General features: G+C 39.0%; 1 protein-coding gene across 2 annotated transcripts in view; it reads right to left on the bottom strand.

The window, feature by feature from the left end:
* The window catches only part of PKP4 (plakophilin 4), a 224,596-nt gene extending 206,306 nt beyond the window's left edge, over positions 1-18,290 (bottom strand). For both annotated transcript variants that reach the window (XM_031008474.3, XM_055380205.2), the window contains exon 1: positions 18,182-18,290. The gene's annotated coding sequence lies outside the window, so the exon portion shown is untranslated. The remainder of the gene's footprint in view (positions 1-18,181) is intronic.
* Positions 18,291-18,742: the final 452 nt, after the last annotated feature.

Genomic DNA, 18,742 nt, shown 5'->3' with positions numbered 1-18,742 from the left:
GGGTGGTGTATGCCTGTAGTCCCAGCTACTTGGGAGGCTGAGACGAGATGATCACTTGAACCCAGGAGGTCAAGGTTGCAGTGAGCTATACTCACACCACTGCACTCTGGACTGGGCAAGAGTGAGACTGGTCTCTAAAAAAATAAAATAAAGCTTAAAAATCATCAGAGGATGAGCCCCCAATTCAAAAGTGCAGGAAAGGAATCATATGACATCCCAGCACATTTTTCGCTGTGCATGTGGATGATAACCAATAACATGAATATAAAAGTAAAATCCTATTTTTGAAATTCAGTTACTAAGATACAATCGCACGTGTACCTACAACACACCCCAATGATTTCCTGATTGCATCTAAAAAAATTCAGTGTACTGGTCCTCTAAAAGGAAAATAGCTGCTTTAATATTCTAAGTTAAAAAGATAAGGATGTTTCTTTGTCTTTATTGCAATGAAAACGAATTCTATGAGAGGAAGGGAGAGACAAGAACTATTTGAAAATCTGATGAAAGCTATAATTGCCCTCAAAAGGCTCCTTGATTTTGTGGACTGTCCCTATTAGAGAAAACTATTCTAAATACCTGAAAATTTATGTGAATTATAACGGTCTGTATTGGGTTGTGATTCTTCCAGAATCAGAGCCCAAGACAAGAACTTCAGTGCATGTAGTTTATCTGGTAGGTGGATATGGGAGATAGGCCAGGGAAGTCCATATGGGGTGCACTGAGTCAGTTTTCACAGTGAACAAATGGGTCTTACTTCCACTGGGCACTTCTGCCAGCCTACAAAGAACACACCTCAAAGATATCCCAACTAAGGGGTGAAGATGCTGAGCTACTGACTGAGGGTTGCTCCTGCAGGGATAACCCACTGGCACTTCTTACCTGCACCAACACAGGTAGGTGGCAGAGAAGTCTTCTGGCTAAAAATTCTAGAATATTGCAGTAGAAAGTTGTCAGGTCATTGCAAGTGCCACAGGATGTGGACAGAGCACAGACAGAATCTGCTGCCAGGTTGTTCTTACCTACTGAGAACAATAAGAAAGTAAAAATGCCCTTACTGAGATTAAAATGCAAACCTCTGTGTCTAAAACACTGGGCACCTACTTTATGCCAGGTACTCTGCTGGGTGCTGAAGACAAAAAAAAAAAAAAGAATGAATCAGTTTCATGACTTTTAAAGTCCACAATCTAGTGAGGAGACAGCATATAGATATGTTATCAAAAAATAATAAAACTCTAATAAAAAGATTTAAAAAGTGGCACCAGGGGTCCTTGGCATTTCAAACGGAAAGGTGAACTTCCTTAAGACAGCTATAAAAGTATCTAACTTTTCTTCTAGTAGAAAGAGCAGAGATCTTACCCTGGTGACAACAAGAACAAAAAACACGACACAATCGCTAATTCATGATTTTCTTCAACCCATCAGAGAGCTGATAGCTCAGTATAACTAACTAGCCTGAAATCTAAGGAAGGAAAGGCATCTCCAAGGTTGGACTTGCTTACCTGGGACAGATGATGCTGGACACTAGTAAGAAGAACTGAGTTAAAAATGTTTAGCAAATTGCTAAATGTTGAATGTGGGTAGGCAAGAGAATACAGAACCCCACAAGGCATCAGTCAGGTGGTGAATTCATACCCCTTGAGGGCTCTTCTACATGGACCTCCCCTGATGCTAATTTTAAAAAGATTGGCCAGAGTCCTGAGAAGGCCTCCCACTGAGTGCGGGCCTGGGGAGGTGAGCAGCAGCCAGTGTGGGAGAGGCAAGAAATCCTGCCTGGATCCTCCTCTCCTATCTCTACTACGGAACAGCCTTACACTGCTGAGGGAAAGGCAAAAAATCCCAGTCTTCCTTAGGGCACTGGTGAAAAACCATTGCAAATGGGAAACAGGCAGTAAATTTTCATTTCCAAAATGAATTATGGAAAACATTTTATGCACAAGCAGTTGTCAAATTATTCTTGCCTTCACTTAAAATCTCATGGTTTTCTTTTTTAAAAAGTTTTTATTGGGCTTAACTTTGACACTTCCAATGTAATTCTGTGAATTCTCATCCATAACTGATTTCTGAGGCCCAATGCTAGGAGTGGGCAGGGGTTCAGTAATCAACACGGCCTAGATCTTTTGGTTCTAATAGCTTTGGTATTATAATGTCTTAGAAGTGATATCGTTAACAGCAAGTGAGCCTCAGGGATCCCAAAATGTCATTACTGATTACAGAAAGACACGATTGTTTTCACCTATGTGGCAGCTTCAAGTCAGCCAGAGTCTTGTACTTTCGGAGCTTCGCTTCCCTCTGTCTTTGCTCAGAAACCTAGGGGCAGCAAACGTGTAAAACGCAGAATATCTGTCCTCAAGTAGCTTCTGTTAAAACTTGTTAATGACTATGAGGATGAAAGAAGGAAAACTATTGTTCTGGTCATCTTTGAGTTGTAGTTTTACTTTGGGAATTAAAATGAAGAAATACCCATTAAACACAGAAATTTTATTATGTAATGCATAAATAATAATTCATTTAGTATCACCTTGCTTCATAACCACTGAAAAATCAGAGTCCTCCCCTTTCCTTAGGTTTTTTAATGCTGACCTTGTAAGCCACACAAATTTTACCCGATTTTAAAATTTCATAAGCTAGCTTCAAAGCAAAAAATAAGCTAAGATACAATCTGAATTGCTTTAAATGGATATATATGTATTTTAAACTTTTAGGTTCAGGGGTACATGTGAAGGTTACGTAGGTAAACTTATATCACTGGGGTATGTTGTACATATTATTTCATCACCCAGGAATTAAGTCCAATACCCCATAGTTACCTTTTCTGCCCCCTCTCTCCTCCCACCCTCTACCCTCAAGTAGACCCAAGGGTTGTTTCCTTCTTTGTGTCTGTGACTTCTCATCATTTAGCTCCCACTTGTAAGTGAGAATATACGGTATTTGGTTTCTGTTCCTGAGTTAGTTTCCTGAGGATAATAGCCTCCAGCTCCATCCATGTTCTTGCAAAAGACCGGATCTTGTTATTTTTATGGCTGCATAGTATTCCACGGTGTATATGTACCACATTTTCTTTATCCAATCTGCCACTGATGGGCATTTAGGTTGATTCCATGTCTTTGTTACTATGAATAGTGCTGCAGTGAACATTTGTGTGCATGTGTCTTTATAGCAGAATGCTTTATATTCCTCTGGGTATATACCCAGTAATGGGATTGCTGGGTCCAATGGTAGTTCTGCTTTCAGCTCTTTGAGGAATCACCATACTGCTTTCCACAATGGTTGAACTAATATACACTCTCACCAACCGTATATAAGTGTTCTCTTTTTTCTGCAACCTCACCAGCATCTGTTATTTACTGACTTTTTACTAACAGTCATTCTGACTGTTGTGAAATGGTATCTCATTGTGGTTTTGATTTGCATTTGTCTAATGATCAGTGATATTGAGCTTTTTTTTACGTGCTTGTTGACCACATGGATGTCCTTTTTTGAAAAGTGTCTGTTCATGTCCTTTGCCCACTTTTAAATAGGATTGTTTTTCTCTTGTAAATTTAAGTTCCTTATAGATGCTGGATATTAGACCTTTGTCAGATTCATAGTTTGCAAATATTTTCTCCCATTCTGTACGTTGTCTGTTTACTCTGTTGTAAATGGATATATTTTAACATTTCATGCTTGTAACATTTAACATAAATCTATGCTATAGTCTGTAGCCTTTTTTTCACTGCTTTTAAAAAATTAGATGACTGGCTTCTTCACAGGAAAAGCATAGGTTGTAATGAGTATGCAGATCTTTCCCTTTTCTCTATCTGACCCAATTTGGTTGAAAAGACATAAAAACTGATATGGTCAGCCTGAAGATAGTTTTTAATTCTTTCTTTCTTTTTTTTTTTTTAAGATGGAGCCTCGCTCTGTGTCCCAGGCTGGAGTGCAGTGGCTTGATCTCTGCTCACTGCAAGCTCCACCTCCCAGGTTCCCGCCATTCTCCTGCCTCAGCCTCCCGAGTAGCTGGGATTACAGGCGCCTGCCACTGCCCCCGGCCAATTTTTTGTGTATTTTTTTAGTAGAGACGGGGTTTCATCGTGTTAGCCAGGATGGTCTCGATCTCCTGACCTCATGATCTGCCCGCCTCGGCCTCCCAATGTGTTGGGATTACAGGCGTGAGCCACCACGCCCGGCCTAATTCTACTTTCTAAAATTCATTTTGATTTCAAATTTTTTAGAAACTAAAAGATAAAATTGTATGTATTTATTGTGTACAGCACGATGTTGAAGTATACATACATGTGGAATGTTAAATCCAGCTTATTAACAAATGCATTACTTAACATAGCTATCATTTTTGTGGTGAGAACCCCTAACATCCACTCTCAGCATATTTCAAAAATATATTATCATTAACGATATTCACCATGCTGCGCAATAGATTCCTTGATCTCATTCTTTCAATCTAACTAATTATATATTCTTTAACCAACATCTTCCTATTGATTCACTTTCAGTTCTGTGCTAAGCTTCCTAGATAGCGCTTTTTGGTACAGAAAAAGAGCTGAGGAAGAATGCATTTTTACTCTATACCTTTCAGAAACCACTTGATAAGCTATATTTAAATTTTGGCTATGAGTAGAATGAGACCAAATAATTTAGGCATGTTTAATTTTTCAATAATCAGAAGTGTTTAAATGCCATTGTTAAGTTTAATGAGGTATCTAAAAAACGAATTACTTTTCAATGACTAGTTCTTTTTTCTTTGAAATAATGCTTAGTTCAATAAATGGCATTTCATAGAAGAAATAAATTGTCCTGATTTTGTAACTATGAATAAGATTGGAGAAATATTAAAACAGGCATTCACTGATATTTAGTTGGATGATACTGCTTATGTCAAATCAACTAGAAGAGATGAATCTTACTTCCAGTATGTCTTCTCTCATGTGTGATGAGCCTCTGCTACTGCAGTGATGTGCACAATTTGAAATAAAGCACAATTCTTCATGTCAGCACTTGAAGGCTTTTTTGACAATGAGCAAAATGTTAGACATTTCAGTGTGAATAGATCTCATGATCCAGAAAATACGAGCAGACAATCTAATTGTTCTTGACTGTAAAAATTAAATCTGATACTAAATTTAATCCAGGAATCTATTCATGTAGGGTTTTTCCCCCATTTTAAACAAAAATTAAACTTGCATGCCTAAGCATCTACATTGATGAAACATTCTGGAAGAAAATTCATGCTATGTGATTTACAACCTATCCTCCTTACTCCCTGATTTCTTTTAATTCTATTCTTTGGCTTTCCTCACTCCATCCATTACCATGCTTAAGTCCACTCTATCTTAAAACTTTTTCAACCAAAACCTTGTCTTGGGCCATCATTCTCTCTCCTTCACCTCCAAGGCTCTGAGAGATTCCTCTGCTCATGGTGGGTGCAGAGTGTTTGCTGAGGAGCTAGTTTGGTGGCTGGGGTGAAGGGGCATTGAAGCTGTGTTTGTAGCAAGCATGCTGTTTTTAAATTGGGATGGCTTAACAATACTCTCAGAAATTTTCATTCTCAATGGTTTTCACCAGTGCCCTAAGGAAGACTGGGGTTTTCTGCCTTTCCATCCTCGGGTTGCTGCTCCCCTCCCCATCCCCGCACTCAGTGGGAGGCCTTCTCAGGACTCTGGCCAATCTTTTTAAAATTAGCATCAGGGGAGGTCCATGTAGAAGAGCCCTCAAGGGGTATGAATTCACCACCTGACTGATGCCTTGTGGGGTTCTGTATTCTCTTGCCTGCCCACATTCAACATTTAGCAATTTGCTAAACATTTTTAACTCAGTTCTTCTTACTAGTGTCCAGCATCATCTGTCCCAGGTAAGCAAGTCCAACCTTGGAGATGCCTTTCCTTCCTTAGATTTCAGGTTAGTTGTTTATGATATTTCAGCTCTCTGATGGGTTGAAGAAAATAATGAATTAGATTGTGTTGTGTTTTTTGTTCTTGTTGTCATCAGAGTAGGATCTCTGCGCTTTCTTTCTTTCTACCACAAAAAAGTTACACAGTATCTATTTGAACTAGGTCTTGAAGGACTTTGAAGATGTGAACCTAGAGTGGAGGGAGACAGAGAACAATGAGTAGAGACTAGTCTTGCTGATGTGGAGGGTTCAGGAAGGAGAGTAAGGTTTGACTGTAACGGGCCTTATATGGTAGGTCGCTGGGGAATGTGAATATGATCCTGCAGGGTAAACAATGGGGAGCCACTGAAGGTTAGAAGAGAAGGGGATAACTAAGGTTGTAAACAAAGTATTTAATTATTCATTCACTCAAAGAAAGCATCGTTGCTTACTATATGTTAGGAATACTGCTACATGAGAGAATTACAGTGATGGCTATGACACAGTTCTAACCTGCTGAGAGCTCATATGGCCAAGAAACAGACACAGAAACTATTCACAATGTGACAAGTGTTCAAAGCAGAGTTATGTGCAAAGTGATGACAAGCACAGGTGGGAAGGTCGAAATCTGGAGTTGGGCAGAGCGAAGGGCCAGGGAAGGCTTCATTAAAGAGGGGTCACTGAGTTAGACCCTGAAGAAGAAAAACAAGGGCTCACCAGGCAGAGAAGGACATAACAGGTAATCACAGAAAAACCTTCAGGAAATACACAACTTATTGGGAGGATCATATTTCTGCGAAAATAAATAGTGCTGAGGTTATATCATTCAAATACAGAAAATGGATCAAATCCTTAAAAGCACCATATTAAAAATGAATGTTACTGTATAGCTATATTTTAGGACTGATTGTACAGTCAACACTTACCTTCTCAGCTAGGATTCTCGAAGACTGAAGTATTGATAATAAAAATATTAGAATGAACATAAAAGTAATACTGAACAAAGTATAAAGCTTGTTAAGTAATCTGATGGTATTTTAAACTATGAAAATAAAGATTTGACCTTCAAGGTAGAAAAGACATTAATAAAAACTAACCAAAGTATCAATCACGAAGACTTCATTTAGCCAGATGCAATTTCAACATATTTCTCTGGCAGAGGTATGTACAACGGTCACACAAAAAGCACGGTGGGAAGGAGGGGATAAGAAAATCACTTTAGAAAATGTCTTTTCTGGCCGGGTGTGGTGGTTCACGCCTGTAATCTCAGCACTTTGGGAGGCCAAAGCAGGCAGATCACCTGAGGTCAGGAGTTCGAGACCAGCCTGGCCAACATGGCAAAACCTCATCTCTACTAAAAACACAAAAATTAGCTGGGCATGGTGGTGTGCACCTGTAATCCCAGCCACTCGGGGGGCTGAGACAGGAAAATAGCTTGAACCCAGGAGGCAGAGGTTGCAGTGAGCCGAGATCACCCCACTGCCCTCCAGCCTGGGCAATAGAGCAAGACTCCATCTCAAAAAAAAAAAAAAAAGTATTTTCTGGCTAGGTATGGTGGTTCATGCCTATAATCCCAGCACTTTGGGATGCTGAGGCAGGAAGATTGCTTGTGGCCAGGAGTTCGAGACCAGTCTGGGCAACATGGCCAGATCGCCCCTACAAAAAACAAAAACAAAAAAATTAGTCGGGCATGGTAGCATGTGCCTGTAGTCCCAGGTACTCAGGAGGCTGAGGCGAGTGGGTCCCTTGAGCTCAGGAATTTGAGGCTGCAGTGAGTTATAATAGTACCGCCACTGCACTCCAGCCTGGGTGACAGAGTGAGACCCTGTTTCAAAAAAAAAAAGAAGAAGAAGAAGAAAAGAAAATGTCTAATTTCTTTTCTTCTAGGAATGAAACAATCCTCACCTTTTAAAGTATCAGGTATGCTTACTGGCTTCAACCTAACGACTGGATTAATTCCAATCACATAGGAGAATACTGTCTTCATCTTACATCCTCACCTTGCCTGTTAACATGGTGCACTATCAACATTTTTTTGCAAGAATATTACCTATGATCATATATAGGTGAAATTCTGAAAGAGCCAACATTCATGATTACATTTTAAAATATAATATTGTTATAGAAAATTAAATGTGCCTGCTATCTAAAGAAAAAAATATAACAAAACCAAACAAATCCCGAAGCCAAGCTACAAAGCAACTTCATGAATTCTACTTAAAATCAATGGGGTTTTCCTAAAAAATAAGGTAAACTTATGGGAAGTACTATTTGTAAAACAGTAACAAAAGATAAAAGACTTGATTTTATAGACAAGTTTTTGTAATTTACCAAAGCTATAAATCTACCTTACAAAATTCTTTATTTTAATTCACCAACACATTGATAAAGATGGCTGGATTACTGAGGTCTCATATAATTCAGTGCGTAATTTAGAAAGAAAGTTTTAAAAATTATGATTCGATGCAGCAATTGTATTCCTGGGCATTTCCCCCAGAGAAAAGTATACTTATGCTAAACTGTACATACGTATTCATAGCAACTCTATTTGTAATAGCTGTAAGTTGGAAACAACAGGTGAATGGTTAAGCAAACTATGGTACATCCATATTATGGAATATTACTTGGCTATAAAACAGAACAGACTATCAATACACGTAGCAACCTGGAATAATCTCCAAAGAATTATGCAAAATGGGAAAAAATATCCCAAATCACATACTTTATAAATCTATTTATATAATATTCTTTTTTTATTTTTGGAGATAAGAGTTTCACTCTATTGCCCAGGTTGGAGTGCAGTGGCACTATCATAACTCACTGTAGCCTCAACCTCCTGGGCTCAAGCAATCCTTCTACCTCAGCTTCCCAATTATCTGAGACTACAGGCACATGCCATCGCATGCAGCTAATTTTTAAAATTTTTTTTAGAGACAGCGTCTGGCTATGTTGCTCAGGCTGGTCTTGAACTCTTGGCCTCAAGTAATCTTCATATCTTAGCCTCTGACAGTGCTCAGATTACAGGAGCGAGCCACTGTGCCCACATTTTTTTTTTTTTTTTTTGAGACAAGGTCTCACTCTCTCACCCAGGATGGAGTGCAGTGGTGAGATCATGGCTCACTGCAGTCTTGCCCTCCCAGGCTCAAGTCATCCTCCCAACTCAGCTTCCTCAGTAGCTGTAACTACACGTGTAGGCCACTAGCATTCTTAAAATGACAAAACTATAGTTGTGATGAAAAATGAATGGTTGCCAGAGATTTAGGAGGCGATGAGAGTAGGAGAGATGAGCTTTGTAGTGATGGAAATGTTGTGTATCTTGATTACATCAATGTTAATAGCCTGGTTGTGACATTGTAATATAGTTTTCAAGATGTTACCACTGGGGAAAACAATATAAAGGGTACACAGGATCTTACCTTCTGTAAATTTTATTACAGTGATTATGTGAGGTTGGGAAAGGGACAACCAAAATGTATAAGAATATTTCTATCTACTATATTAAGACCAAACAAAGGTTTACTTACTATACCAACTAGGTCAAAACAAGCTACGAAATTTTGTTTCATTACTCTTAACATTTATGTAATTTTATAGTACCAATAACCCTTAGCATTTTTGTAACATTTCCCCTTTGAAAAACTTCACGTGCTTTAAATTATATCTACTTCTGTCTTAACTCTTCAACTGAGTATACAAAGATATTACTGATTCACAAAAGGTACAGATACAGAAAGTTTGCTCAATATCACACTTTCAAAGCTTAGCTTAGTCTTGGTACTTGATTGGTGCCTATTAGTAGTATGATAAAGAGCATTATGAAAACTCATCTCACTATGGTTATAATCCAGGCAATTAAGTTTAAAATGAATATGAACCAATCTGTTTAAAATCTTCTAATTAATTTCTTTTCTTTTTTTTTTTGAAATGGAGTTTCGCTCTGTCACCCAGGCTGGAGTGCAGTGGTGCAATCCTGCCCACTGCAACCTCTGCCTCACGGGTTCACGTGATTCTCCCACCTCAGCCTCCCAAGTAGCTGGGACTACAGGCGCCCGCCACCACGCCTGGCTAATTTTTTTTTTTTTTTTTGTATTTTTAGTAGAGACGGGGTTTCACCATGTTGTCCAGGCTGGTCTTGAACTCCTAATCTCAAGTGATCCACCTGCCTCAGCCTCCCAAAGTGCTGGGATTACAGGCGTGAGCCACTGCACCCAGCCGTTAATTTCTTTACTAAGGAATTTGGTATAATGAATTATTTATCTAGCAAGTTGTATTAGAAAAGCATTTTTTTAAAGTCTAAATAGTTTTTTCCTTTGAAACATGCAGGATAAATGGTATCAGGGTCTCAGACCAGTTTACAAAAGGACAGAGGATAGGTACTAGGCACAAACAGACACAATTATCCAAGAGTAGCAGGTGAAGGTGTTCAAAACTAGAATTCAAACTCATTCATTCACTTAAGGTATGTAGAACCACTTGAGGTCAAGATTAAGTCCTGTAGAAAGATAAAGTCCCTGCTGTTGAGTAGCTTAGAGCAGGACTATTTTCCCATGGAACTGATATACTATAGTTACACTACAGGATGGGAGATTTATGGATTAATGTTGCTTCTGTGAAAAATTATATTCACAGTTCTAAATAATATTTTGGAAGACTGACACTTGCCAATATACTATCCGAAGATTTCAGACTGACACTTATTTTTCATCTGTTGACAGTCTGAATTAGACCTTTAACATCTGAGTTGTTTATCACAGGTCTCAGACTAATAGTATTAATAGTTCTTGTGAAGTCCAGTTGGATTTTGTGATTCCTTAGTCAGTGCCTTTTTTAAACAGACTTACTGCTTATGTAGTTGTCAACAAAATGACAGTAAGTGAAAAATTCCCATCAGTGCATCATTCTGAGATTCAAAGTAAGATTCAATGAGACCATTTATTCTAGCATACATCACGAGAGATTTTGAAACATTCTGTTTATTCATAACAATGGGAGGGAATATTTTCAACAGTAAGTTTGGGCTTATAAAGGCACACAAATTACATAGAGAATAAAAGAAAAGCACAAAACACAATAAACGAAAATACTGCTGCATGAAAAATAAAAATAACAATGTAATAAAATGACAGGTCTTATGGCATAAATTATGGTTTCTCATAAATCATGTATTGTCATTATGATTATTTCACATAGGCTATATGGTAAAGTGTTTCAAGAGATACAGCCAAAATAATCAAGTTCATGATTAAAACTTATTTTGAAATCACTATTTATCTTTGGTGCAGACTTTTCCCAAAGAAAGCTAATGAGAGTGGTTAGTGCATATCTCTAGAATCCGGTAATTTATCATGTAATACACAACTAAGCAAGTAGAAGTATAAGCTACAACCTAGTTATTTTATAGCTCATCCTTAATACTTATGAAACAACGTTACATGTTTATTTATATACCAACATTTCTAGGACAATCTTCTCTACCTCATGTGTCTTATCTTTCCCAACCAGATTGAAAAATGTATCATGGATTCCTTAAAGACCGAGACTCCCATTACTGAATCTAACATAGACAGTAAGTATCCCTGGAGGAAGTCATCTTTTTGGCCATAAGGCCTATCAGTCTGATATGGAGCAGGGGACTAAAAAATGTTGGTTAAAATGAACTAAAATGAATCATTTCAAATAAGTAGTACTGTTTTAAATAAGTATGCAAAATGAAACACAATACCGCACACACAGCAGGACTCCAACAAATATCTAAAGTACTAATTGTCTACAGTCCCCTCACTTGCACCCCTAGTGGTATACAGGAATAAAGTTACCTTTAATTCATCAAACAGTCCCTGTTTCCCACTCAACTCAGGGTACAGGTGTCAGAACACATGATCCATTTCACTGCAAAGTGGTAAATAATGGTTTCTATTTTACATGAGTGTTTACAATTCTCATGAAGGTATGGGAACAACAGCCTGTTCTTCAAGGGTTTACTTTGATCGTGACATTGACAATTCATTTAATACTGCATACAATAGTAGTATAATTAATGCTTCCCTTTGCAAATAATGTCCTTATTGCATTAGCAAAGGGGAAGAGCTAACCTCAATATTTTTAAACAATTGTTTTATAGATAAATACATACTAGAGTTCTATACGGATTTTTTTTCTCCACAAAGGAAGAGAACAGGGTCTAGGAGAAACTTTCATCACTGAATTTTTAAATTACTTTTTATAGAAGAGCACAAATCCAAGTAAAAAATTCTCCTCATGAAATCTGCCACAATTTCTGAACACTGGTAGATTGTCTATATGTAAAAATTAGACTTGAATGAAAAGTACCTATATTCTATGAGATATGGATTGATGAGTTCCCTATGAACCTAAAGTATTCATACAAAATGTTTTCAGAGGAGCAACTCTGTCAGTTGTTTAACTTCTCTGAGGACAAATCAAACCATCTGAGCAAGTAAGAAGTGGATCTTTCTCACTGTAACAAGACTAGTCCCTTCTAACCACCATGCTAAATCCCCTTTCTTGTTTCTATCCAACTTCTGAAAAATGTAGTCTCAATCAGAGGTGAAGCCTCCAATGCGCACAGGGGACTGGTTGTAGACAAGTAAGTCCCAGAAGTCAGGGCTGTGACAAACTGCAGATGTGCAGCTCCATAAAGGCTCACTGCTCAGCTCCTGCCCCGAGGGGCCCCAGGGATCCTCATTCCTGGAGCACTTCACACCACTACCACACAAGACACGGAGCCACTGACTCAGCCACAGAAGGGTCACAGGTTTGTCTGGCTGCGACACATATTTTCAGGAGCTGAGAATTTCAAGCATACAACTTCAATTTTCCCTCCTTATCCCAGAGGGTAAATTGTCATAAATCCTTGGGAAGACAGCATATTCTTGCTGAGGAAAAAATGTAATGGCTTGATGTTCTAAGAGTTGCAAAATGTAAGTACTAGAGGGACTCTAGAGAGCATCTAGACCAACTCCCTCATTTTATAGACAAGAAAACTAAAGCCCACGAGGGTTACATGATGTGCTCATGGGACACACACCTGCATAGTGGCAAAGCCAGGACTAGAACTAGAGCCTCTTGATATCTATTTAACCACTGTCTGTTGATTTATATCATGTATATTCCAAACCCCCTCCTCTTTTCTAGCCTTTCTTGATTTGGGAGTCTCCTGCTGATTTCAAATATCCTTTTTTTTTTTTTTCAACTGTGATCACTTTCAGACAGAAAAGCCAGCTTAAAGAGTTAATTTACAAGCTGCATTTGGGCAAATGGTGTTAAATGATGAACACTTTCTAACGCTTTATTCATGTACTGACTAGCAAAGACATTTTATAAAATGACTACTACCTGGGATTACAAACGCAATAATTGTATACATTCTCCTATACTTGTTGGCTAGCGGTGGTTAATGCCTCTCTAAGTATTGCCTACCGCAAGAAGCTACAACTTCCCTACTTAAAAAGGCCCTTAATTACTGTGCTGGATTCTCTTTTCTACAATGTCCTGCAAACTATCAAGCTCACAATGGTTTCTGTTCAGCAGTTTATTTCTTCCCTGAAATATCCTGTTGAAATTCATAATCATTTTGACAAAACCCACACAGAAAGCAAGCCAATAATTTCCCTGGCATTTGGTAAATGCTGCAGAAACCATCATAAAAGCACCACAACGTAAAAATAATTATTTCAATGTATTAAGCGCTGGCTCTGAACCAGCTCCTGTTGTAAGCACTTTACATGTATTAATTCATTTAATCTCCCCAACAACCATATGAAGTGGGTACTTTTATCACTCCATCCTACAGATGAGCAAAACGAGGACCATAGAGATTATATAATCTGCCAGGTTACACAGCTAGCAAGTTGCAGTGCCAGAATTGGACCCTGACAGTAAGGCTGCTAACCATGACACCTCACCACCTTAATGACACTTCATGAGCCTCACTGAGTATGAAGGTGAAATCCCAAGCACTTTCCCTGGCCAAAACTACCATATGTAATCTTGGACTAGGGTAGAGGCAGACAGCAAGACTTTGAAAACATGTGCTTCATCCCTTCCCCTCACTTCCCAAAATGATATTGTTTTAAAACAAAACAAAACAATTAAAAATGAATGTGAAGAAGGTTCAAAAGTCTCAAAAGAGAAATTCAACTTCCTTGTTGCCATGATTTGAGGTACAAGGGGAAACAGGGCTGATTATGCATATTCAAGCTTGGAAAAGTTTTTTGTTCTTTTTTTTTTTTCTTAAGAAAAATTTTTAAAAACCACTGTGAACTTCAGGAATCTTGAGCTAAAATATAACTTAGATCAATATAATCCAAATTGTATTTTTAAAAGGAGGAAGCTATCATCCAAACATTAAATGGTTTGTCAAGGTAATAAGGTTTAATGGCAGATCTCCTAATTTCTGATTTGGGATGCTTTTTACTTCCCTCATGCTTGCAATTCAGACACAGCTTGCAATGGGCCAAAACTTCAGATACCACCTAGCCAGTGTTTCAAAAGTCTATTTGTAAACTGATTGTGGGTTTCTATGAAAAACTGCATTCCAAGTTTCGGGCCAGGCCCCAAAAGCCTGCATAGTACCCTGATAGCCTCATTTCAAATACATATTTTACCTAACCTTCATATACAGTATCATTTTTGTGTCAAACCCCATACCTGTTTTAAATTCAACCTGGAATACAGGACACCAATGTCTACATTTTATGTACATGGTCTCAGGCCATAAGGAGCTTCCTCTGCCTTGCCAAGCTCACAGATGTGGTGATGGCATAGTGTGTGTGTGTGTGTTGTGGCAGGGTGGTGGGGGCAGTGCAGGGGCACAGATGAAGGAAGAGCAGTACTAACACCATTAAATATTTGCAACTCACCCAATTTATATTTAGTGGAGAGGAAACTATAGAAGTCAAACATGCCTCAGATGTCAAAGAAAGGTGCTTCCCCTGGCCCCCTCCCTCCCTACCCTACATTGTGAGTTCTGGATTTTGTGAAGACTGTATTATTCTATATCTAGCTACCTGGATTGGCACCCACCCAGTCACCAGGCATTATTCCATTCAGGAAAAATGCTTTGCAATCACATGACTTACAATAACTCAGACACTTCCACATTTTAATTTATATATTTGGTAGTAATAAAATCTCACAATACAATCCCTAACAACATTTTATCAGCTGCAATGAATCATTATATATGAGTCATAATAAACTATAATGTTATCAAGACTATGAATAATAAAATGATCAGTGATATAGCCAACATTTATTGGTATATCAAATAAATCTAAATTATGAAAAAGAAAAACAACAGGTCAATGATGAAGAAAATGTCTGCAACATTCCTAAGTTTAATTGAAGATCACCATCATGTAACATCCCCAATTTAGTAATGGTAACATAGCACACTAAATTAAGATAATTCCACTGAATTATTAAAGTGACAAGGTAAGAAATATTTGAATGTTATGCAACTTCTGAACTGAAACCAGCAAGTACATGAATTACTGTTCTTGGCAACTTAGGGCCTGATTACCTTACCTTGAAATAACCCTGTTATTTCTTATCACTGAGCATCGAACTGACCTGCTGACTGCTATCATCACCTCCACTGATGTAAGAATGAAAGCTTACATCCATGTATCTTAAAAGTTTTCCTTCTTTTCTCTATTTGCAGCTGTCTGTAGTGTTGTCTGGCTGTGAAATAGTTATTTAATTCTCCAAACATACCTAGTCCTCTGGTGTTATGTTTCAGATTCTTCTTCCCCCTTCAGTGCAGGAAGGGCACTACAGAATCATTTCACACATTGAAGGAGTAACTATCTCCCTGTACACTTGAAGGCGTGAAGGCAAACTTCCCAAACTGACATACAATACCATAGGCATTTATGCCCTAAAATAACCCTATAGTAACCTCTATTTTACCTTCCATTTAAGAATGAAGATATGATGTCCATTTTAGAATTAAGCAAGGTAGGGAATTACTGCTCAATTGAAACAGAAAGAAAAACACATTAGATTACAGAGCATTCTCAAAATACCTTAATATTTCAAAAGAGTCAGGTAAGAGACTAGACTTACCTGATGGTTGGCATCATCCAGGGTATGAATATTATTTAAATTGATCCCTGGGTAACAGCATGGAAATTACTAAGGTCAAAAATTGCCAATAATTGCATTTTCAAAAATTAAAGCGAGTTTCAAATTTTTACATTAAATTTACTTTGCCTATTTACAAGAAAAGGAAGAAAACTGCGATTCTAATTTAAACCTAATCCAAATACTCAAGGTCATATAAGTGCTAAAATTTTTATTAAACTGAATTTGGTAGTAGTTTCTTTAAATTCATATTATGTCAGAACTAGTCACAAAATTAGATTTGATTTATTCAGCTTATAAATGCATTACTGCTGCAATAATGTATATAATTTTACTTTCTGGCTGAATACTAGCTGCCCCTAGTTTCTTCTTCCCTTGTTTTCCATCAATACTCTGCTCCCTTATCTCCCTCCAAAAACAATACAGGTAAAAATTAAAATAATTGGATATTTAGCTTTCCCAACTTAGACTCTTCAGTATAATACATAAGACACCAGATGCAGCACCCTCTCCTTACATAATAGTAGGGGGTGGGGAGGGAATGCACTTTGGTCAAAATACAATTTCGGTTATTTTCAATTGTGTAGGATCACTAGTTGAAAAACTTCCACTCTTTGAATATCTGTAACAAATAGAAAGCATTTCTAACTGAAAGGTTACCTTTACCTGAAGCAGGCAAAACTATCTGCACAGCCAATCGTGTGTGTGTGTGTCGTGTGTGTGTGTGTGATCCATACATCTGAACAGGGTTTTCAATTTCTAATGCGGCAGGGAAACTAAATTTGCTCTTACTTCCTAATCTTGACATCAAGTCAAATAAGCACGGGTTAAGTATGGGTTAAACACTGCTGTAATATGATATTGTTACATAATAAAAGTTTCCTGTTGGCATTTACAAACACCTCCCAATATCCTCCACAGTGTTACTGGACACAAATTAAACCTCTAAATTAGAAGATTCACTGATTATGCACATAGCTGAAAAACAACGTAGCAACCAAAACATAAACCTTTCTGAGTGCAAAATATTTTTTTCTATTTTTTTTTCCTTTCTGTTGAGTCCTTAACTAAAGGTTCCTATTTAATAGTTTTCAATGTCCTTGATCTACACAAAGTAGGTGTTGGAAGAAAGCTGATTGGTCAGACAACTGACTTATTATTTTACTGAATCTGACATAAAATAACCAGGTGCAAAGAGGTTTATCATAAATGCAAACTGCAAAGCAAATTGTGTCAAATAAAAACACACATATGATGCTTTTCAACATCCAGAAACACTTATTTCAGACATTAGGTGTTCTCGTTTTCATGTTGCCATTTTCCATAACTGTTTCACAGGCACCAAAACGAAGATACTCCTACAGCAATATACTGCATTCAAGAAGAGAAGCATTCTTCTAGTTTCTCTTTAAAAATAAAAAGAATCTAAGCTCAATTCTAGCGAACCATTTTCTGTCAAAATTTTGCTCTCCCGTATTAAGGAAAACAAAATTTGACCAAAAATGCATACTAGCCATCATTGATTTCACACTTAAATAATTACCGTTCTTTAAAAGTTGTAGGGCAGCATTTATTTTTTTTTCAGTCAAACTCAGTAACAAAGAGAAAAAACAGACCTCCACTAATAAATTACATCTTGAAATATACATGATTGTGGTGTCCCCGTGTTACTGTCAATGGTAACTGACACGTCCCGAATTTAACTGTACCAGACAGTTCTATCTGTCCCATCGCTGACCGAACAGTGCTTCTCTGTTTCTATTCATTATGTATTATACGAGGTCTAAACACAGCCCAGTATGACGAGGGAAAAAAATTACACTTCTTAGGATACCAAAGTGATGCATTCAAGATCTCTCTTGCAGTACATGCCCGTGAGCACTAACAGGCATTTTTTGATAGAGCTAAAATATGTTGGCTGCAAGCTCATTACTCTAACAACCTTCAGGCCCCCCGTTTCTGCTGGTTTTCAGAAAACCCTGGTGAAAACCAGGCACTATCCAAACCTTGCACACCAAACTTGCAAACAGCCCTGTGCAATGATCAATAACCTTGGCTACACAGTCATCGGCCCCAAATTCACGGTCCCGAAGACCAATGCAGCAAAAACCCAGACGAAAGGCTAGCTGGAGCCCCAAAGAATTACCGCGCTTCCCCTCTGCCGCATGGAGGGAAGCTACGGGAGGAGAGGAGTGGAATGAGGCTCACCAGCTCCGAAGATGCTCCGGTGACCTCTGGCTGCGCGGCGAGAGCTGGGGAGGGAAGGCGCTAGGGCAGCCGCGGCGGGCTGTGTGGACTCTGCCCCTGGTGCATTCCTCGCATTCCTGCACAATCTGTCGCCAGCCCAGGAGCCGGCAGCGCGCGTCCCCCGCTGTACACACACACCTGACTACCGCTGCGCCCCGAGCGGCCACGGCCGCCGCGGCGCCTCCACTGCCCGCGCTCGCGGTGTGTCGCACTCGGCCAACACGCAGCCAAATCCCGGCCCCGCCGCTCGCTCTCCGGGTAGCGGTCCAGGGGAGAGGGCCGGCAGCCTCGGCAGCGGGCGGGGATACCAGATCCGCCAGGGAGGTGCCGCAGCTCCGCTTCAACTCCTGGCAAGGAGAGGAGGAAGCGGCGGCGCAGGAGGGCAGCGGCGAGGCTTGGGGCTGGGGAGCCGGGAGGGGTGGAGCGTGAGGATCCGCGGCCGGTAGAGAGGGGCGCACTAGGCAGAGGGGGTGGGCAGGACTGGCAAGGAGTACAGGACTTCGGGGACAAACGCAAGACCAC

This window comes from Gorilla gorilla, chromosome 11 (genome assembly GCF_029281585.2).
Source record: "Gorilla gorilla gorilla isolate KB3781 chromosome 11, NHGRI_mGorGor1-v2.1_pri, whole genome shotgun sequence".
In the NCBI taxonomy this organism is placed as follows: domain Eukaryota; kingdom Metazoa; phylum Chordata; class Mammalia; order Primates; family Hominidae; genus Gorilla; species Gorilla gorilla.
The sequence above is the reverse complement of the archived record's forward strand: the minus strand, read 5'-3'. Positions and strand labels throughout refer to the sequence as shown.